This window comes from Diceros bicornis, chromosome 36, assembly GCF_020826845.1.
Source record: "Diceros bicornis minor isolate mBicDic1 chromosome 36, mDicBic1.mat.cur, whole genome shotgun sequence".
NCBI classification, from domain to species: domain Eukaryota; kingdom Metazoa; phylum Chordata; class Mammalia; order Perissodactyla; family Rhinocerotidae; genus Diceros; species Diceros bicornis.
In genome coordinates this window covers 16,757,983-16,782,015 of record NC_080775.1, presented here as the reverse complement: position 1 = coordinate 16,782,015, position 24,033 = coordinate 16,757,983, and the positions used below count along the sequence as shown (strand labels likewise).

The window sequence follows — 24,033 nt, the reverse complement described above, 5'->3', positions numbered from 1 at the left end:
GTGGCTATGGTTCACTCTGATTAAATTCAAGCTCTTTGACCGAGTCCTTCATGGACTCATCTCGACTCTAGTGGAGGTCCTGGAGCTCAGCAAGAATTTTGGAAAAGGTTCAGCAGCCTGAGTAATTCTTATCACAGTCAAGCCACACAGGGACCAAGATCCCACTATTTAATACACCCCTTTGTGGGGCTAGGAGTGCAGATGGGGGGTTGTCAAGGAGACATTTCCTGGGAAAGTGTCAGAAATTATGAAGCATGGGTCATCAATTATTTATAAGTGAAAAAGAGGGATCAAACAAAATAAATTTTAAGAAAAGATAAGCCATATAAGGACAGAACCATAAAAAGAATCTATTTTGTGGCCAGCCCTGTGGCCTAGTGGTTAAGTTCAGTACATTTCACTTCAGTGGCCCAGGTTCAGTTCCCGGATGTGGACCTACACCACTTGTTGGCAGCCATGCTGTGGCGAAGACCCACAAACAAAATAGAGGAAGATTGGCACAGATGTTAGCTCAGAGGGAATCTTCCTCAACAATAACAACAAAAAAAGAATATATTATTTTAAGGAGGGTTAACAGCCTTCTGCAGGTTAGCAGAAAAACAATAAGAAAGATGAAATAAACAGTTATCCATTCACTGGGTCCTCCTCCAATTTGTTCTCCATAGACTAGAGATCCTGATAAAACAGAGATTCGATCATGTCTCTCCAGCTTAAAATTCCCCTAGAAGTTTCCCATTTCCTTTAGGATTCAGTCCAGAATACTTGGCATAACCTATAAGGCACTGTATGATCTAGTTCCTGACTGTTTCTCCAAACTCATTCCACACTCCACCCTTTCTCTCTGATCCCTCTCCTCCCTGGCCTTTCAGTTACTCAAAAACGCGACACTCTTAACCTCAGGGTCTTCCTACAAACTTTAAAGTTTGTGTGTTTTCTCCTTGTCTGATTTTCTGACTAAATTCTCAACTTAGTTTCATTTCCGCACAAGCCTTCTCTATTTTCAAGATTGTCTGGTCCTAAGGGCACCTTAGACCTGGTTCCCTAGATACATTCTCCACACCCCCTCCTGGTCACAAGGCACTTGGGGGATCTTCTCCCCAGAGCCCAATCTGCCTCTGCACAAACCTCCACAAGTTAACCCTTTAGCATCCAGCTTCTCTATCCATTAAAAAAATAGTTATCATAGATTCGATAAATATTTATTGAGCATTCCGTAAGGGTAAGACCCTGTGCTGGACAGGTAGGGCCTATGGGAGATACTCAACATGTTGGCACCTGTCTCGAGGACTTTGTGTTTCTGCCTCTTTTTTCTGAGTTTCCAAATCCAACTCACTCCCACTCCACTTCCTCAACCCGTTTCTTACCCTGGTTAACTCATACCAGGCTTTCAGGATGGGGCTTTGGCATCATTTCTAATTAGAAGCTTTTCCTGACATTCTTCCTCCTTGCTCAAGCAATCTAGGTAAGATGCTGATTCCAGGTTCTCTCCTAGCACCTTGACACTCACTTCTTATGTTAAAGTCTCTCCCTCAGACTGTGAGCTCCTTCAGAGCAGAGTCCATGTCTGTCTGTCAGTCCTCAGCCCCCTGCAGTGCCTGGCACACAGTTAGTACTTAACATTTATATGCTGCCTTGTTTTAGTCCAGCCTTATTCCACAAAGGATTTGAGGCCATTTGCACAAAAGACACATCAAGTAGCAAAAATGAATATCAACGTGGGAGCAAGGAATTATAAAAGGAAGTAGAATCAGGACCAGAAAAGAAAAACAGGTTAACGGTTGTTAGAAAAGGGCTAAAAAGAATTTCCTGGAATATTTATTTAATATATTTCTGACAATAGATAATTCTAAGATCATAGCATACCCCTTTTATGGCATATCACAATATTTCCCTGAGTCAAAACAGCTAAAAATTATTAAAAAGCGTGGAAAATATTTTCCCCAAATCCATAGATTTTGATGCCATGTTTGTTTTTTCAACTTTCCTAAATCTTCACACTCCAAACTCTCAGAAGATAGTAAACATGCCATTTTAGCTTATTCTTCTGCACCCAAGACAATACTACCTAGGAATACATATGTTTTTTTTTCTTTTAACTTTCCTTCATTTAATAAGAGCGAGACTCTTGAGCATATAAAAACAACAGCAAGTGACTTTATCTTTAAGATTTCTTATCTGAATTGATAGAAGCCAATTATAAATCAGAAAACTAAAATACTTAGTAAAATTAGTACAGGTGATTCATGGCTGTAGCCATTCCTTTACAAGGAGTAAAACTGGGTGACGGCTCTTAGGCTAATTTTCTAAATGTATGGACCATCTGCACTAATTTCTTTTTAAGGCAGTTTAATTTTAAAATAATCTTTCTTGAATCACAGAAAGGCTTCCAGTAGCATGGAAAACTATATATCTAAAAGGTCTTTCCCACCAAATCATCTCAAGTCCTTTATTTTGAAGACCACATAGTAGACTCATAGAAGTCTTTTTTTTTTTTTAATTTTTTGTTTATTGCAGTAACATTGGTTTATAACATTGTAAAAATTTCAGGTGTACATCATTGTACTTCTATTTCTGCATAGATTACATCATGTTCACCACCCAAATACTAATTACAACCCATCACCACACACATGTACCGAATTATCCCTTTCACCCTCCTCCCTCCCCCCTTCCCCTCTGGTAACAACCAATCCAATCTCTGTCTCTACGTGTTTGTTTATTGTTGTTATTATCTACTACTTAATGAAGGAAATCATACAGTATTTGACCTTCTCCCTCTGACTTATTTCACTTTGCATTATATCCTCAATATCCATCCATGTTGTCACAAATGGCTGGATTTCATTGTTTCTTATGGCTGAGTAGTATTCGAGACCTCTGGGACAACATCCAGTGCACTAACATCCGTGTTATAGGTGTCCCAGAAGGAGCAGAGTGAGACAAGGGGGCAGAGAATCTATTTCAAGAAATAATAGATGAAAACTTCCCTAATCTAAGGAAGGAAACAGACATCCAGGTACAGGAAGTACAGAGAGCCCCAAACAAGATAAACCCAAAGAGGCCCACACCAAGACACATCATAATCAAAATGTCCAGAATTAAAGATAAAGAGAGAATCATAGAAGTCTTGACTTGTGCTACCCTGCTTAGCTAATTTAGAGTTAACAAGAATCAGTGCCATGTATGTGCCTTTAGATCCCCAGGCCTAGCCTGTTTGGTGTAAAAAATGGTAGTCATGCAGACAAAGGTCTGAGAGCCACTGCAAGGAGAGCAAGAGGCTCTTCCAGCCTGATCCTAACCCTCCTTGTCCTGTTCTAGTGACTTCCAAAATGTGATCTGCTGCCTACCTGGACACCTGTATGAGAAATGCCACGCCATGGTTGATGAAAAGGAGTCATACGTATACTAGCTGTTGTTTTGATAACCACTGTAATTCCATTCCCACACACGGAGAAGTAGGTACCAACTCTGAGCTGTATTAGCTCTCTGGAAGAAACAGATGCTCACTAAGTGTCTGTTCAACCAATGAGCAGTTTTAGTTCTATCCGCCCTTCAATTCCCCACTGATGGAACGTAATTTCAGCCAAAAGCAATCTGATGTTCATTAGTATTGTAGCCTCTTTTTAGGCTTGTGACCAGCCTTGTTCTTTTTGAAATATTAAGAAAAGCAGCTTTGATTTATAGGTTTGAGGGGAGAGCTTGGGTCTTAAATTCTCAGAGCATAGGAAGGCAACATCAAGGAGCCTGCTTTCCAGGCACCCACAAATTTTACCTGAGTTCGGTTCAATGTAGCAAATGTTTGCTGAGGACCTACTATGCCCTAAGGAGGATACTATGGGAAACAAAGATGAAAAAGGAACAACCTGAGGCCGGCCCGGTGGTGCAAGCGGTTAAGTACGTGCGCTCCGCTGCGGTGGCCTGGGGTTCGCAGGTTCGGATCCCGGGCGTGCACCAACGCACCACTTGGCAAGCCATGCTGTGGCGGCGTCCCATATAAAGTGGAGGAAGATGGGCACGGATCTTCCCAGGGCCAGTCTTCCTCAGCAAAAAGAGGAGGATTGACAGATGTTAGCTCAGGGCCAATCTTCCTCACAAAAAAAAAAATAAGAAGAAGAAAAAGGAACAACCTTGCTGTAGGAAGCAGAAGAGGCCAAACACAGTGCCCGGCATGTGGTGAGCATTCAATGTGAGATTGATATTTTCTCTAGATTAGTGGGACACTTATGGTATAAAGCAGAGTGCAGTAAATGTTAGAAAAGAGGTACAAAGCAAGTGCTCTGGGGAGTATTGTCTGGACAATATTCACCAGTACTGGAGACACTGGGAAGGCTTCCTGGAGGAGGTGGCATTTAGCTGAAGCTGAAACATTAAGAGGATTTTTACAAAGAGGCATTCCGGTGACATGAGCAATAAAGGGTATGTTTGGGAATTTGTGAGCAATCTGTAGAGACTCATACACAGGTTGCACGGCAGGTCCATAGTGGAAAACACTGATGCATGGGCTGGACCCAGAGGATAAGACCTGTGTTGGGATGGTAACTGAATGGGCAGTATGAGCATAGGCTGAATGCTGGAGACAGGAGGCCAGGAGATGAGTTAGGAAACTAAAACAATTTTCATTGTTCCTTGGGAGCTTTAAGAGCAGGAATACATTTCAAGGGAGAGGAAGCCTCGATGAGCACTTTCTTTTTTTTTCCTCTCTAATTTACAAAAGTGTTAGAATGATATCTGTGTAAAGTATTTTTCATAATCATAGTTTGAAAACAAAATTGGAAAGTCTTAAGAGTTGACTAAAAACAGCATGACTTGAATACTTAGTGACCTCCCGTGTGTGTTATTTACTGCTGGGAAAACATTAAATCAAAATACTTAGAACAGTTAGAAAGTTCTAGTAATTGAACTCTGAACTCTCCAACCCACAATGGCGACGACTACTAACATCACATTGTATGGATGTGTCTTCATAAAACTCTAACCGTCCTGAAGCCCTGGCTTTATATATTGCAGGGTCATTACCTTCAAGAGACTACGGAATATGGAAGGTATGATCTACGCTGATAATGCTGTGCGTTTCTCTAAAGAGCTTAGGGCACTCCACACTTTAATTAAATCTCCTAATGTCCTTGTGAAATGGGCAAGGGACCAATAGAAGTGAGTCACTGAAAAGTACCCAACTAGAAGACTGGACCATAGGACATACTTTGAAATGAAATTCACTTTTATTATTATTGTATCCATTTCACCAATGAGGAAATGGGATGATTACAGAGACAAGGATGATGAGCTATCTTCCATTTTCACTGGAGGCAGAGTACACTGCTGTAGGCTCTGAAAGCACCCCCCCGGGGGACCTTTAAAAATATTATATAAAAACCATGACCTCTGAGGTTTCTCCTTTGAGATTCAACCAACATTTACTAATGAACACCTAAAATGTGCAGCAAAGAAAATATACATTGCCCTTTTCTTGCAAAAGAACACAGGACAAGAATCCCAATTTATCATGATGTATAATCTCTTATCTATGATTGGCTGGTTTATCAGAAGCTTGGCTGAGTTCTCTCACAGCCTCCTTCCCTATATTCCCCAAGCTCCCCTCAGCAACAGAGAGATGAGTGGGCACTGGTCTTAAGGAGGTCATATTGGAAGGAGAGCTGTTTACGGTAAAGACACAGTACAAATTGCAGGGGTAGAAAAAATGGAAAACGCCAGAAAACTGAACAAGTCTTGACTCTTGGTTCTACTCTTAGGATAGTGGTATAGATTCTAAAGTCATACTCAAAAACAGACATGCAGTTATCATATATGATCTAGTTTATAAACCAACTCTCCTTCTTAGAAAGGAAATCAAAGAGCCCAAACCACTTTACCAGGCTATGGCACCACTCTCTCAATCTAACCGCCTTCTGATGTCCCAGGAAATACAGTCATGGCTCCCGGGGAAACAGAGATCCCACTTTGAGGAAAAAAATGTCATAAAAAAGATAGATGCTGTGGTTTTAGGTAATAATTTTGTATCACTGAAGTCTAAAAAACATGGAGATACCAATAATGAAATCCTATGGCAATATTTGGTTGTAAGATGGTTATATTGATCCAGAATATGCTCAGAATTGTTTAGGTTTTCATAAAAATGAAAACAGAATAAAAAGTTTTGTAGAGAATGTGTGAATCCTTAAGTTTGAGAAAAACTGCTTTAGAGATAGCCTTTATAAATGAGTCTAGAAAAGAGGGCAAGATAAATTTTGCTTGGTCCTAAGAGAGTGTGGCACCAGACACAGAAATCTCTTTTTGGGGAAGACTAGTATTGGATGTACTAAAAATAAAGTAACAAACAGCTTATTTCTACTCCTGAAAACTGATTTACTACAATGGGATCAAGGGCAAATCTGTAATAACTACATGTGTCACAGAGTAATAATCACTCTTTCCCAATCTTTGAGATGGCAGAAAAAATGTTCTAATGGAATTCTAAATTCTTCAGATAAAAAGCCTCACAAAATTAGGAAAATTCCCTACAGCCAAATAACAAATTTTTAATTAACTAATCCCTTATCACATATATGCATTTAAATATAAAGGGAATATAATTGTTTATTTATTCTCCTCGTAAAAATAAGGTGCCCTACAAGATTTAGAAAGGTTGTCAAGCACTATATTTTAATTTGGTACCTCAATCATTGCTATCACTTGCTTCCTAAGAATTCACAGGAAGTCATATTTTAAATATTATTCAACACAACTGTTTATCTATATACTTGTACAATTATGCAAGCAGAAATTAACTTTCATTGTAGTTCTAACTGTATTTTAACAATATTGCAGGTATACCAAAGGACTATAATTTTAATTTCTTCTTTGGATTAGATTTATATCTGCAACTTTAATAATTTTCATAAATTTCCTAAATAAAAAAGACATTTGTAAGTCAAATTAAAAATCTGCTGAAACACATCAAATTATTAAATGTATCTAAATAAGGTATGATTTTGAATTTGGACGAATGGTTTTAAAGTAGGCAAAATAAATATTTTTATTAATATCAATATTAAAATGCATAATATTTATCATTAAAATATCTAAGTTTCAATTAATGTTAATTACTATTTGATCTCAGAAATTTGAGCTGGAAGGGACTATGGAGATTGTTTAATTCAAAGACTTCATTTTTAGATGGAAAAACTGAATCCTTGATCTTTTTTTTTTGTGTGTGTGTGAGGAGATCAGCCCTGAGCTAACATCCGCCAATCCTCCTCCTTTTTTGCTGAGGAAGACGGCCCTGGGCTAACATCGGTGCCTATCTTCCTCCACTTTATATGGGACGCCGCCACAGCATGGCTTACCAAGCAGTGCGTCGGTGCGCGCCCGGGATCCGGGCCAGCGAACCCTGGGCCGCCGCAGCGGAGCGCGCGCACCTAACCGCTTGCGCCACCGGGCCGGCCCCTGAATCCTTGATCTTTTGAAGGCCTAAATAGCCCAGACTGGAACCCAGTCTCCCAACTTGTCAGTCCAGTGTTCCTTTTATTTAAGCATGTAAGTATTTATTATAAACATCACATTAAGTGAGCCTGGTGTCCGTTAATGTGGAAGTACTATGCAGAGGTAACATCACTCATTGGTCTAAGGAAGAAGCTACAAGTATCCAGGACCAGAGAATTGAATCCCAACTCCACTGTTGACTGGATGCTGTGAAGCAAGCCATTTAACTGCACTGTGCCTTCCTTTTCCTAATTAGAAAAATAAGGACTTGAGTAATTTAAACTTACCTACTTAAATTGGTTGTCGCAAGAAGTGGTAATAAAAATAACTCTAAAGCATACAGCATATTTAAGGGCAAACTAAATACTTAATAACAAAAAACTCATCTTAACTATATTTAAACCAAGGAGCAATAACCACTTGGAGTCATAATTAGGAGGGAGTATATAGTAGCTATTGTGTGTCCGTATGACATCTGAAAAAGTGAATGCTGGGGGATAGCTAACAAGTTCAGTAGCTCCTAAGTTTTCCCAGTTTTTTGTAATCTATCTTTATGTTGACCTAAGCCATATAATACTTATCACTTGAGAACAAACTAGAACTCTATAATTTCTCCAATGCAACATTCATTCCTAAAGAGAGAGACCGGCTAATGAAGTACCTATAGTGTTGCTAATAGACTCTGAAGAATTTCCTATAGAACCATCCTGTAACTGATCTATGCAGAGCAGAAACCCTGCCAAATACTATTCCTAATAATGAAATATAGTTTGCTGGGTGGCATGTAAAATCATCCAGCTTGAGCTGAAATTTACGAACAAAAATTTATCAACCGGATTCTTTTGGATAAGAATAGATCTGGGGGGCCGGCCTGGTGGCGCAAGCGGTTAAGTGCGTGCGCTCCGCTGCGGCAGCCCGGGGTTCGCAGGTTCGGATCCCGGGCGCGCACTGACGCACTGCTTGGCAAGCCATGCTGTGGCGGCGTCCCATATAAAAGTGGAGGAAGATGGGCACGAATGTTAGCCCATGGACAGTCTTCCTCAGCAGAAAAAGAGGAGGATTGGCAGATGTTAGCACAGGGCTGGTCTCCTCACAAAAAAAAAAAAAAAAAAAAAATAGATCTGGAAGGGATGGGATGAATAAATAAGTGGATTTTTAAAGTACTGTATAATACCAATTTTTGAAGAAAAAATGTGTACGATATGCATACAGAATAGTCTGAAAGAAAATACCCAGCGATGCTAATACTGGTCATTTCTAGGGAGTAGAATGTTTTTTAGTTTTTTTCTTTTTCTCCTTTGTACTTATCGGTTTTGTTTGATTTTGAAGATGAATTAATTTTGTTGTATATAAAAAAGGTTACTTTTAATGGAAAAAAAATAATTTGCTTTAGTCTCTTGATAAGGTACTATTATGCCCACTTCAAACATGAAACAAGAAGGCTTGAAATGTTAAGTGGTGGGAGTGATAGAAATGGGAGTTAACACCAGGATTCTCGTGTCCTGATACTGGTTTTGGTTACTTCAGAGGGCCTGCAGAGAGGGAGAAAATCTGGGGAGGCCACTTCGATGTGGGCTTTCACACCTCGTAAGTGCTAAAGGGCAGAGTTGTACATGGTTTTCAACCATTCCTAAGCTCATACTTGGCATGCATTCTTTACCCACAGTTTTCATTTCCGGATTGTATGTCTCCGTCTTAAATTTAAACAAGCATTGCTTTCAGTGTTTAATTACAATTTAATGGAAATACTACTTGCATTCAAATTAGCTTTTAGTTTTCACGTCATGAATGTGCATCCCAGTTATTGTGTCATTATAATCTCATGTTATAATGGCTTCATAATGCAAGTCCCTGCAGAGTTGAATTAGTAGTTTCCTATGGTAATCGCCCATCACTATAATATCATAATCACATAAGCACAGTCCCCCACATGCTTCCACCGCAATCATTTTGACATTGTAAGAGCATTTTAATAGTATTAGCATAGATTCTCCAGAGAAATCATCTCGTTGTCACTGCATTACCATATAAGATTAATTGTGATGGAGCCATGTTGTTATGATATGAAAGTTTAAAAAAAAAAGTGATACTCAGCAGTAAAGCATTTCTCTTCTCAAAGGTTCAGTGCATTTTGCAGTAAGGTTTGCCATACCACCCTTAACTGAATACATGTCCTTTCACAAGATGTAAGTTTTTCGTTTTGGTTTGTTTTTCCTTTTTGTTTAGGAGTCACACAACAGTAATAAATGTAGTCAGTCCTTCTCTGTGGTACAGAAAGAAAAAGCAGACATGGTCCCTGTCTTCAAGGAGTTTACAATTTAATCAGGTTTACAACAAATTATATGTAGCGTATTGGCAAACGCAATTAATACTCTTAGGATCAAGTACTCCGAAGTAACTGGCATTACATAGGGGTGAGAGAAAGCGAATAAGGTATTCCTGCAGAGAAAATGTTTGATAATTACCTAAAGGGTTAAACATATTAAACAGAAAGACTAGTTGGCAGAAATGGGGTGCATGTTGTCAGGGCTCATAAGTCTGGCTAGTGTCTTTGTAGTCACTAACTCTGGGAAGAAGGAAGGCCGCCAAAGACACTAGTGGTGGACACAGCCACAGCCCCTCCCCAAGGAGGAAGCGAGAAGAACAGGTTATGGGCAGGAAACCTCTCCTCAGTACGTATCTCTACTGCTTTCAGTGCAGAGAGTGGAAGCCAGACCTTGTTCTTTATTTCTAAGAGAAGGATGAGCAGAGATGTTCTCTTGAAGCATCAGGTCAAGGGCCAGAAAAAGGAAACTCCTGCTCAGAAAAGCACTGCCCAGCCCTCAATACTCTCCTTGGTTTGAAGCCACAGTGCAAAATGACTGTGTTGTGTCAGTGACAAATGGCACACACTGCAGAGACTGGCAGGGTATTCTGCTCATTTGAGGGGCCTCTAATCCTCTGGTACGCTCTGGGGACACCCCGGGAGAATTGCAAACAGATTATCATAACTCTCAAGGAATCCTCTCTGCTCAATGTTTAAGTGAGGACAGCGTCACAGCCAGCATTTGGCACCACCACTGGCCCATAGTGGGCATTCTATAAATGTTTAAGGATGGATGAGCAAATTAACATGACTGGAAAAATGCACCAGTTTCAGAGCTGCTGGGTCTGAAAACACAAGGAGCAGATTTGGAATAAGTCCTCTCCAGCAGCATTAACAGCAGAGGAATTAACAACTGGCGATGTCTCTTGTATTATTAAAGACTTGCTTGCCTTCTTGGTTATGGCAAATCACAGCATGCTGAGGGGTAATGATTGCTCATTTTCCCTTTCTCGACTTGTGTGGGCCTGGGAGATCTCAGTGCTACTCCGTGGCTCAGTTTCTGAAAAGAAGTAATAACACTTTTTAAATTGGAACACAATGAGGATAAAGATCTGCTAAGTACTCAAAGCTGCTTTCACCAACAAGCTGTGGAGCAATATAAACTTATTACATAAACACAATTAGCTATCCTTCCTTTAGAAAGTTATTTTTAATTTCACAGGTAAAGTCAATGGCACCTGCTATCCTAGTCTTCCTTTTGAGTTCCTGTTTAGGCATCACAGGAAACTAAACTCTCACTTCTTGGCCTATTCGTCCTACTAACTCATTTCATACATTTTTCATTATAAATTCATATCGAAACTTACTTTTATTACATTTGATTATCACTTTTTATTATCTGCTCTGTTATTAGACATACAGACTAAAAATCAAGAACTCAGGATGTTTGAATCCAACTGCGGTAAGAACAGAAATTTTATTTACTATGTAAAATGTATCTTGACACTGCTTAAAAAAATACCTTGACACTACTCTCGTTCAAATGTATTAAAGGCAACAGAAATGATTCCTGATAATATTCAAGAGGTTACTCTCTTATTTCATACAAACAATAGTAGCTACAAAATATCTTCAGTGCCACTAAAAATTAATGTTAACTTACTATATTTCAAAAATGGAAGAATACACCCAGCTGAGACAACATAATGCTCTTATGAATATATCACTATTTCCCCAATAGGAAGAAAAGCTAGAACTTTACCAACTACATAATTACCAAAAAGTTGATATGCTAAAAGTCCATCTTTGGGCAAATCACTTAGACTGTGGGCCTCAGTTTTCTCATTAATAAAACAAAGGAGTTAAACAAGGTGATCTCGAAAGTTCCATCAGATACAAGCTGTATGATTCTATGTGAAGAGCCGTTAAATAACCTCTAAACGAGCACGGCCACAGCTCCCCATTAGTTCACCATGTTTAGATGTTAAATGAACGGCGAGACATGTGTAGTGGAAAATCAGGCAGAAGATTTCTATCCACGGAATGTGAAACCTGTTGATATCTCTTTCTACACTAATTCTTTTTCTGATCTCCCATCAGGGCAAACTACACTCTAACGAACTATATAATATTATTTATTTTACTATAAACTTCAGATTATCTAACAGATGAGTGAAAAAAAATACCTCACAACCCAGATTATTACTTTATTATCACTCTTTATACTGCTCATGAATAAAACAGAGGCACTAGTATAAAATAATGGTGGCTTCATTAGCCTTCAAATAAATGATGCTGATGGTCTCAGCAACTGAAAACTCTTGGCTATTTCCCAAATAACAGCTAAAACAATCCATTATCTATCTATGTACATGTGTGTGTACATATATATACATATACATGTGTATCTATATGTATAGTTTCAACATTTTCTAATCATCACAATACAAGCACAGAAATTATTCTTAAAATTGTTTTGTGCCAACTTTACAACTAAGAATTATTTTATTCTTGGGGCCAGCCTGGTGGTGTAGTGGTTAAGTTCACGCGCCCTACTTCGGCGGCCTGGGGTTCGCAGGTTCAGATCCCAGGTGTGGACCTACACGCCGCTCATCAAGCCATGCTGTGGTGGTGTGTCCTACATACAAAACAGAGGCAGATGGGCACAGATGTTAGCTCAGGGCCAATCTTCCTCACAAAAAATAAAAAATAAAAAAACGTTTACAACTCTGATTTGGGCTTTCAAAAAGCAAAAGAATTAAAAATTAATCTTTTTGACCTCACTGTATCAAGAATAAGCAGTAGTATTAGGTCCATGAAGTATTCCTAATGCTAGAAACTGTATATGTTCTTTTGCATATTTTAAATCGAACAATTAAATGAAATTCCACAGACAAGAATATATAGAACTATATAGAATCTTCACGGAGATCATTTTAAACTTGGATCTCTTCGCTTGAGATATTTTGATCTTTCTACTGAAATACACTGATAGACAAAAACCAAAAAGACAATTCCTGGGAGGAATGAAGAACGTCAAAATGGGGCACCGCACCCCATCTGCCAGAACCTTCTCCTTCCCCGTACACCCACCAGATCAAATATAGCTGTCAAGTCAAAGTCTCAATAAGGTCACTACTTAAAACAGCAAATTCTTTACCTTTTATGCACTGAGCTGCTCCAAAATATTTAGTTACACAGGAGAAAGAGGAGCACCGTGAAGATGTACTTTCCTGAATGATAATGGGGCAAGTTCAAAGCAACACAGAAGCAAAAGGGAATCTACGTCAGGCCTTAAACTTAGGCAGAGATGTGAGTGAGACTCACAGGCGAGGCCCAGGACAGTTCCTAATCCTGTGGAAGCTGGGAGAACTGGATTGGTACCAGACCTAACCGGCAGGAGACAGGGCTTGGGGGTAACAGTCCTCAGAAATACTCTCAGAGGAGATCTTTTCTTGCCTAGTGTCATCCTGTAAAGATCCCTCCTGCAATAGTGGAGGACATCTTTATGGAAAGTATTGGGCAGAAGGCATTAGCCGGGCAGGGTACCTTGGAAGCAAGTGGCCTTTTCTTGACTTCCCACGTTAAATGGATTTGTACAGTGGCGAACGGAAAGTCTCTGGAGTTAAAGACTGAACTTGGAGAAAACACAGCCTGGGAAGCTCTAGAACTGGTAGAAGCTGACTCATGAAGTGATAGACACACCATACGCCAGGGAGTGATAAATAAAAATGTGTGTCAAATAGACACTCTTTCCTGGGTAAGGGTTTCAACAACGGAGCGACTGGTCGTAAAAGCCATGCTCTACTTACAGGTGCATTGTCTTATATATGCATGCATATCTCATGATTCAGATTTAATCTGTCCCTGAAAACGGGATGGGAATCAAATTTTGCATTGCAGGAAGCTATATATTTCATTCATTTCTTCTTTTTAAAAAAATTTTATTTTATCTAAACTTTTTAATATGGACATTTTATTTTACTCATTTAAACTTTTTGATATGGACACTTTCCAAAGTTTACAAATGTACAGGGAATAGTATAATGAACTGCTGTGTATCCATCACCCAGCTCCAACAATAAATTCCAAGAAAAGTAGTTTTTAAAGGGAAAAATAATGTTTGGCAGCTTGCTCAAAACTGCCAACGAATTATCGCAAATATTACTAACATACTCTTATATACCCAACATAACAATCCTCTAAGGATTTCTGGCTATTAATTAACTAGAAAATACATTTTTTTTTAGAATTAAAAAAGCACTATTATTCTATTCTGGAGGAACATTGTAAAGCTTTCCAGAACACTGTAGAGGTTTCCAGAATCAACTATTGTACGCGTGGTAGACGTGGACGGGTAATGGTTAAACTGAGGTCTTTGATGCTTTCACATTCCCAATATTTCTTCAAATGTAAGAGCTTTTCTAGCTTCTTAGGCTCATCATCTCTCTTCAGAGACTCTTCTGCTTTCTTAGATATTTTCAGCTGATAATATGGAGGCAATAATGCACAATACATTTAAACAAGGTGAGCACAAGATGTCACTCTCCAGGGTGAAGATCTGAGAAAGGAGCACAGTGTACTCTATGTCCTGTTGCCCTTTTTGATGGCACAAGTACGTGGACTAATCATAGCAAGTTTTCGATTCAGAGAGGAAATTTTGGGTAAAAATATTTGTGAGTTGTTGCAAGGTATACTTGATTATATACACTTTATATAGAATACATTTAATAAGGTTGCTTCAATTTTTATCTAATTACTTCAATGTTTTAAGTCACAAGCATAAAGCTCTCCTCCAAGTAATGTTAAGAAAAAGTTCCTTAACTGAGCGGACCCTCCAAGATTTGCAGTCATCACTTGGTTGCTCAAATTTGATAATAAAAGAAAATAACTCTAAAAATGGTAGTTTCCAGAGACCATGATTATTGTAGGTCAGTATTATGGGCTGAATTGTGTTCCCCAAAATTCATATGTTGAAGCCCTAACCTCCAGTACCTCAGAATGTGACTGTGTTTGGAGATAGGGTCTTTAAAGAGGTAATTATGTTAAAATGGGGTTTTTAGGGCAAGTCCTAACCCAATATGACTATTTTGTGTAGTTATATGAAGAAGAGATTAGGGCACAGATAACAGAGGGAAAACCATATGAGGACACAGGAGATGGCCGTCTGCAAGCCAAATAGAGAGGCCGCGTAAGAAGCCAAATCTACCGATACCTTGATCTTAGATTTCTAGCCTGCGGAAATTAGGAAAAAATAAATTTCTGTTGTTTATGTCACCCAGCCTGTAATATTTTCTTATGGCAGCCCTAGCAAACTAATACAGTCAGTAATGGAGTTTGTCTAATTCAAGCTACAGAAGTGGCCTTTAATTACATGTAGGGGCTCTGGGTCTATAAAGTGAGTAGAAAATTCGTCAAAAGGGCTGACCAGGCATATGCAATTCAATCTAACCCTTTTTGACAAATTTTGACGACAATCAGGTGACAGCTCAGTGCATGGACTCAGAGTAAATAAATCATTATTTCAGTTATTTGTCAGTGCTTAATAGGAAAGCTTGCTGAAAATCAGATCCCACACACAACATATGCAGAAGCTGTAGAATGTGAAATACCCCTGAAATGGAGGGTCCAGCTTTATATCGCCTGCAAATTTTTAGAGAACATGATTGCTAAAAATATAACTTTCAGATATTTAAGGAATGTCGTAGATGAGACATAGAAATGTGATGGTATAACATGATAATTTTGAGAGTTGATGAAAACATTTTAAATATTTCAAAAATCAATACATATACAATTTTGAAAATAGTAAGCAATATTAGGAAAGAAATCTTTGCCAGTATACAATAATACTGATGATTTTGTGGATGCAGTAGACTTTCAGTTACACAAAGGAGCATTAAATTAACAACAATATTTACCAATATTCTCTTCAAAGTGCTTTTCAAAAACTAAATAATTACCCAATTAAGCCACTGTAAGATACGCTGTTATTACTCTGGATTTAGTGAAAAGGACTAATAATTACTATTTTAACAGTCTCTGTGAAGAAAGACTCAATGTTTACTGAATGTGACTGTGAGAACACCCCACCCTTTTAGTGAGTAGGGACCAGAAAAAACAAAAGGTTGATTAAGTAAGTGAATTCAGGGGAAGACAGAGATGATTAAGAACTAAGAACCATGACCTGTGAAAACAGAGAATTTAATATGCAGAGCGGAGACCAAAATAGGCAGAAGGCTATTTATGAATCCTGCCAATATTCAATGTTGCAGACTGACAATGGAGAATCTTCGGTCATGCCCTGAACAACATAATTCATCATGCTAGAGCTTGGGGCAGTCATGTCCAAGCAATTTATCATCATCATATCACTCGTCCGAGTAAGAGAGGGGGAGAACTTTGATTGTTAACCCCTAGGGAGAGTGGATTTATAGCCAGCATCCCTAAGAATGGAGCACAGCTCTGCCCAAAGCAAAACGCTCCCCGCTTTACTTCTGTGTAAGTCAGGGCAAAAGAGTGGACACATTGCCTCCAGGACGTTGGGAGCAAAACCTAGGTCTGACACTCTCAGATCCGAAATAAGATAGCCAGGAAATCATACTGAAAATACCCTTGAAGCTGCTTTAAAACAATGAGTCAATGGTAAGTATGGATGATTCATTTCAAATGTCCTTTGGCAACAAAATAATTTCTGAAATGCATCCATGGATAACTACATTTGGCAAGAATTATCTCTTAACAATGAACCCATGAACATTCCTCTATATTGGAAAACTTGGAAGGATGCTGAAAATTTTAAAAAACTGTATATAAATTATTTATTCACAGGCATACCTCATTTTACTGTGCTTCCCTTTATTGCACTTCGCAGATATTGCATTTTTTTTCCAAGACTCTCCGCGAAAAGGTTACAACTTGCTGAAGGCTCAGATGATAGTTAGCATTTTTTAGCAACAAAGTATTTTTTTTTTTTTTTTGCTGAGGATGATTCACCCTGAGTTAACGTCTGTGCCAATCTTCGTCTATTTTGTATGTGGGTCGCCGCCGCAGCATGGCTGCCGATGAGTGGTGTAGGTCCCCGCCTGGGAACCAAACCCAAACTGCTGAAGAGGAGCATGCTGAACTTAACCACTAGGCCACGGGGCCAGCCCCAGAAATAAAGTATTTTTTAATTAAGGTATGTACATTGCTTTTTTAGACATAATGTTATTGCACACTTAATAGACTACAGAATAGTGTAAACATACTTTCATATGCACCGAGAAACCAAAAAATTCGTGTGACTCACTTTCTTGTGATATTCGCTTTATTGTGGTGGTCTGGACCTGAACCTGGAATATCTCCGAGGTAGGCCTGTATCTAAACACTATATATTTATTATATATATTTTATATATATATAGTTCTCTTCAAAATAAAAATGAGAGTCTTAATTCCCATCCCTTCTGAGCACTGAACCTTTATGTATTATACACTTTAACACTGGCTGCCCTTACAGTGTGTAAACATCTCAATGCCCTTTTGCCACCTTTGATTAAAATCATGACGCTGAGTTGAGCATTATGGAAACAAATACACCTGCTATCTCCTCAACAGTCAGAGAAGAATCCGTCAAAACAGCAAGCCTCCTACAGCATCTTCCCTCCTAGGCTCCCAAGGTGTCTGGTTCACTGGAAACCAGTAATCCCTGGAGGGTTGTGGCTCATGTCTTACCTGAGTATATTAGTCAGGATAGGCTAAGTTATGCAGCATTAACAAACAAATCCCAAAATCTTGGATCTAAACACAACAAATGCTTATTGCAAGCTCACACTGTATGATAACACAGGGTGACAGGGATTTCTGCTCACTGTCCTCATTCCATAACCCAAACTGACAGAACAGCCACTATCTAGAAAGTTGGTGGTCACGCTGGCAGAGGGAAAGAAAGTGTGACAAACCTCTCACTGGCTCTTAAAGCTTCCACCTGGAAGTGATACATGTCACTCCACTCACATTTCATTGACCAAAGCAAGTCACATGGCCATGGGCCATACCTAACTGGAAGGGGACAGAGAAATGGATAACACTTGTGACTCCCAGGCTGAGCAGGCAGAGACATTTGTACCCAGGCAGATATTGCTTTCATGAAACAGGCAGTCAGAACCACAGAGCCAGTTTATGCCAGGTGGGCAGGTGGAAGCAGTATTTCATGTTTCTTCTTCCTTTATTTTTATTTTAAGTGAGAGAGGGATGTCTATGAATGAGAAGTCTCTCTTTTTTTTTAATGAAGGTCTTTTTAGAAAAACCTGGACCACTGAAAATACATTATAAAGAGCAGCTAAAGAAAACAGAACGAGGCCACATTGGTGTATGAAAAACATATTCAACAACCATCTCAGGTCCTCCTGGAACAGTGAAGTTCACAGGGCTGTGGAGCAGGACACAGTTTCATCAGGAATTCTCAGCATTGTTACCATATGGTTCACCGGGTTATTTAAGACATTTGAGGAGAAGACTCCTCATATAGTAACACTTTAAAGCATGTGGAAGCAAGGATGGGCATTTTCCAAGTTCAGTAGCTCTCCTGTGTTATACAGTTCACGATTTTGTCTCCAAGCTTAATTCCAAGAGCAACCTCTAGAATCCTCACATAGGGGTTCTCTACCTATATGATCCCAGGGCTCTTATCGCCAAGCCCCAGGCCCAGAGGGCACTGAATACACGGGCATAGACCTCTCAAGACTCTAAATGTTCTATCTATATATGGGCTCTCTTGTTCTCTGCTCCCAGCTGGGTCAAACTTTACTCACACTTCGAATTGTATTAAATTGCATTTTTTCAGAAATTCTTTTCATTTCAGCCTTATTCAAGGTATTTTCTGCCCTTCATGGGGAAGGGGAAACTTGTCCAGTGCAACCTATCTTGTAGTTAAGTCACCCCCAGAATACACATCGTCCTGATTCTCCTTCTGCCTCACTGGCCATCCTCCTTTGCTGGCTCCTTCTCCACTGACCTCTAAACGTTGGGCTCTTAGGGACTGAGTTCAGTGTCCTCTTCCCTTGTCTATCTATTTTCTCTCCCTGGGTCCCCTTATATATTTCCAACAGCTTCATATATCATGATGAATGGCTTCCAAATAATTATCTGCAGCCCAGATCTCTCCTGTGAGCTACAGTATAATATACCCAACAGCCTATATGACATCTCCCCTGGGACATCTCATAGACCTTGTGGTAGGCAACCTATACTATGGCCTCCCCCGCCCCCGCCCCTGGTATTCACACCCCCGTGTAGTTCCCTCCTACATTGCACAAGGGTTGGTCTGTGTGACCAACAGCATACAGCAGAAGTGATGGTATGCCATTTCTAGACATCATATTCTAAAAAGACGATGGCTTCCATCTTAGGTTGTCTTTCTCCCTTGGAACATTTCTCTGGGGGAAGCCGCATCAGGAACAGCTCTATGGGGAGGTCCATACTGTAAGGAACTGAAGTCTCTGGCTAACAGCCAACTGAAGTCTGTCAACAGCCATGTGAAAGAGCAAAGAAGCAGATCTTACAGCCCCAGTTCAAACCTTGAGATGACTGTAGCCCTGGCTGACTCCTTTACTGTAACATCATGAGAGATCCTGGGCCAGAACCACCCAACCATGCCATGCCCAAACTTCAGACCCACAGACACTGTGAGATAATGTTTGTTAGTTTAATGCTAAATGTTAGGGTAACTTTTTTAATGTAGTGATAGATAACAATCCACACATCACAGATTTAATGTGCACCAAATAGAACTTTCGATCTCCCCTACCCCAATTCCCAATCTGTTCTTTCCCTAGGCTTCCTCTTCTTCTTAATTGACATCGACGTCTGCCCAGTTTCTAAGCCAGCATATTGAGAATCATCTTTGGTTTCTCCTTTTCTTTCACTGCCACATCCAATTCATCAGCAAGTTCTAGGGAGTCAAAATCCAAGACATTTATTAAATCCATTCATACTACAAAATGTATTAAGAGCCCACTTTGCATAAGTCACAGCATCAGGTGCTGGAGAAACAGCAGTAAACAAAATATGTGAACCCTGCCCTCACATAATAGACATTCTTATGGGAGGGAGTAAATAACTTACAAATAAAATATACAGTATGTCATGTTAGACTAGGTAGTATGGAGGAAAGCTAAAGTAAATAGGAGAATGGGGAATGCCAAGGTGTTCGAGGGGTGTTCAAATGTTATTTTAAATAGAGTTGTCAGAAAGGCCTCACTGATAAAGGGACATTTGAAAAATCCACATTCTCTGCCTCTACTGTCACTGCCCTAGCCTGAGCCACCATCACCTTTTGTTTGGGCTTCGTCATAGCCTACTTCATGTCACTCCTCTGACTGCAACCCATCAGTGGCTTCCCACTGCTATTAGATGAAATTCTAGAGCCCTCACCAGGCTTCACAAAGCCCTGCATGACCTGGTCCCAGCCTGTGTCTCCAACTTCATCTGGAAACTATCACCCAAGCTCCAGCCACAAAGACCTTCTGGCAATTTCTAGAGGATGCCAGGTTCTTTCATGCCTCCTTTGCCCTTGCACGTCCCATTGCAAGCAACGAACATAGCTAGGTCCTTCTCATCCTTTTAAATCAGAAGACCTTGGGAAGGCTTCCTTTTCACCACCATATCCAAAATGCCCCTCCACACCCTCTCCATTTTTCTTTGGTACAGCCCTCTGTTGACAATTTGCAGCTGTTTGTTAATTAATTTGTTTGCTGGTTCCTTCTTTGTTTCCTCAGGCCCCTCTGCCTCCCACCTGAGTATAAACTCCAAGGGGCTAGAGTCCTTATCTGTCCTGTTCTTCATTGTAGCTGCAGTGAGTCCAGGTATACAATACACACTTATTGAGTGAATAAACCGGCCCTTCATGACCACCCTGTAATTTTAAATCTGAATGTGACTAAAAATATCACTAAATCATAAAAGCAGAATCTTATCTTCACAAATCTATAGATTTTTAGATGTAGTAGAGACCAAGAGATCAATTACCTTTATGTGCCTAGAAAAGATGAGTAACTTGTGCAAAGTCACACAGCTCGAACAGAACCAGAATGAGGTTCCACTCATGGGTCCTCAGAGGTCTTTGAACCAGCAACCTCTCTTACTGCCCTATCTACCAGTTTACCCTTAGTCCCTGTTGGACACAGCACACTTGTGACAAACTAAGTACTGGCGGCTAAGGGATAAGAGCACAGGTTTTGGAGTTTGAAAGACATAGCTTTTTTTCTTAATTTTCCCGCGGTGTGGTCTCACCCTTCTGTGCCTTACCTTCCTCCTCTGTAACATGAGACTACCTCATAGGGCTGTGGAGAGGATTAAATCAGAGTGCACAGGGCTCAGAGACAACCTCTGGTGACTGGCTTTTACTAACTGTCAAAAAATATAGGCTGGGGCATTCCTGTTATGATTCTAAGATCAAGGAATGGAAATAAAATGTATTTTGCTCTTTTATTCCACAAATCTATATGACATACATTTTAGTCACTTTTACAACAATAAAGCAACATCTAGCCTCCACAAATGAAAACATGACTTAATAAAGTAGCACTTTGTGAACTTTGTGTTTAAATTATCATCTTTAAAATTAAGTTGCTATCTTGCTAACAACAGTCAGCAAACTGATCTTTTTCTTTGCAGTGTGCATTGAGATTTCTTTTTGAAGGGGGTTGGTTATTTCTGGAATTACATCAGGCCTTAGGATAATTGCTGTACCCCCTATTGTCTATGTAAAATAAAATGTAACTGGCTAAGTAGGTGTCATAAGTCTTAGAGCTCTTTTCTTCCTGACGTTCATTCTATATGACAATGACTGTGATGACTCTTTAGGATAGGAGTAAACTCGTCAGTTTCCTCCACTGTGTCAGTGATTTAAGGACGAATGGACTCGTGTTTTTACACAAGGCAGAAGTTCTCATGTGTAAACGTGCCCCCCAGGTGTAACTGCACCTGAGGTGCCTTCACAAATGTCACCACTTCGCGCCTGTAAATCCCATGCGCCCGTCCATAGGGAAGGCGCGCCTAAGTGTGTTTGGAATATATTTGTGATAGAAGAACCAAGAAAAACGGTAAAATAAAGAGCAAAGCTGAGGCCAAGGCTTAGAGGTGTGGTTTCAAAGCTTATTAAAGGAGAACCAGCACGGAAGAGACGCGCCCCACCCCAGCACAGCTGCCCGACGACGACCCGGAGCATTTCTGTCGAGCATCAGAGCTCGGGCCACGCGGGGCCCTCGGGCCTCTCGGCCTCGGGTTGCAAGTGAGGCTTCGCCGGACCAGACTTCGGGGCAGCCAGTTCCACGCCCAGGCCAGCCCCCTAGGCCTCGCGCGGCCTCACGATCGCCGTCTTGGCAGCGTCCCCAGCATTTGGGGAAAGGCTCGCCAAAGCGCGGGCTGATTTAAACCTCCCTCCCCAGGGCGGGCCTCCGCGGAGCTCCCCGCAGGACCCACAAGCAGGGATCGGCCGCCGCAGCTCCCCGCGTGGGACCCCCACCTTCCTACCCGGCCTACAGCTCCCGCGCCCGCTCCGGCTCCCGGGCGCCTTCCTCCGCTCGTTGCGCGCCGCCTTCTCCCCCGGGACCCGCAGGGCAACTTCCCGGCGCGTAACTTCTCCCCACGCCCTCCCTCTTCACCCTCCCGTCTAGTCTTCTCCCCGCCCCTGCGTCCCCGGGCCCAGTCCCGCGGCCCCGCCCCGCCCACCCCGACCTGAGGCCACGCCCACCCCCGCCCGGCCACGCCCCACCCAGGTCCTGGGCCACGCCCAGCAGGCGCCTGTCGGGGCCCGCCCTCGCCTTAGAACACGCTCAGTGGGCTCCTGCCAGGCCTCGCTCTGGACTCTCGGCCACGCCCAGGGGCCCCTGCCCCGCCCCCCCCCCCCCCCCCCCCCCCCGCCTCCAGGCCGAGTCTGGGCTCCGGCCTGCAGGCGGCCTGGCCTACCCCTGAGCCTGCAGCAGCCTTGTAGCTGCAGGATCCGCTTAGCGGCTGGGCTGGGAGCCCACTTCCTCTGCGCAAGGGTCTATTGTAGATACCCTCCAAATATCCAGGAAGGAGAGGTTTCTCATCTTTCTCTGGTTCGGCTGAGTTGAAAGGATCAGGGGCTCCAAGAGGAAAGCAGCAGCTGCGTTTTCCCCGGATCCCAGTTCTCCTCCATAGAAAAGCCTGGAACATGGAGGCTTGAGTAGCTATTTTAGTTTTCTCCAACGATAAGAAATCAGAGGGGGTGCACTAGCAATTCGTTGTCACAGGTTTTGGATCACCATCCTGAACCAGACAGCTTTGGGTTTACTCCTCCACTGTTTCATGCCGCTGGGCCTGAGGTTTCTCATCTTTAACGTTAGAGTCTGTCCTGGAGCATTGAACTGGCCCCAGCCCTTCAGGTGACAGATGGGCTTAGTGAACATGGGTGAGTCAGTCTCAAAGCATGGTGCTAGGAGCACTTGTCACAATACAGAGTAGTACCTTTAAGTATTACACTGTATGCAGTTAATTTCATCCTGAATTCTGAGACAAAAAGGATGAATACTCAGATAGAAGAGGCTTCAGGTGTCATTAGAAAGGAAAGTAAACAATAATAATAATAAATGATGTTTCCCGAGGCCAACTCTGCTACTGTAGGTACTCTGTATATGTTATCTTGCTTAATTTTTAGAACAACCTACATGTGGCAGGATCAATTTTTGTCTCCAATTCCAAAAGATAAGAAAACAGACTTGGAGAGAGAAGTGCCATGTGCGAGGGCCGGGACTAGAACCCAGTTAGTTTGATGTCACTACATCATGCCTTTGTGGTAGAGACTGGGGCACTTTGATAGGAGGCTAGGAAATTAATAATTCAGAAAAAGAGGATAAAAGGAAATAAAGGAGGTTTTTTTGTATGTATTTTTTTGTTTTTTAAGGAGGGTAAAAGTGTGAGAAGTTGGCTGGTAAGGGATAGGCAAGGAGAAAATACAGTTGAAGAGCAATGGTCCTTACAGATGGTGGCTGCTTAAATCTAAGGAACAGAGAAGGGGATAAAAATAGGGCCCAGGGGTGGGAGAGACGAGAATAGATGCAGAGGTTAAGAACTCCAGAGGGATGAGTATTGAGCGAGTTGAATATTGCTGGGAATGAGTGGGGCTCACACTGAGATGGTGTAATGAATAGATGGATCGAGGGAGGCTTCCAGAGTGATTTCAGTGCTGGCTACCACTTTGATTGCCTTGCTGCAACCATGAAGCAGTATAAATGTGTACTTGAC

The 24,033-nt window shown here is 41.1% G+C and overlaps 1 protein-coding gene across 1 annotated transcript in view; it reads right to left on the bottom strand.

The window, feature by feature from the left end:
- Positions 1–22,390, bottom strand: part of PTER (phosphotriesterase related) — a 68,885-nt gene extending 46,495 nt beyond the window's left edge. The window contains exon 1 of the mRNA XM_058532486.1: positions 22,300–22,390. The gene's annotated coding sequence lies outside the window, so the exon portion shown is untranslated. The remainder of the gene's footprint in view (positions 1–22,299) is intronic.
- Between the last annotated feature and the right edge of the window lie 1,643 nt (positions 22,391–24,033).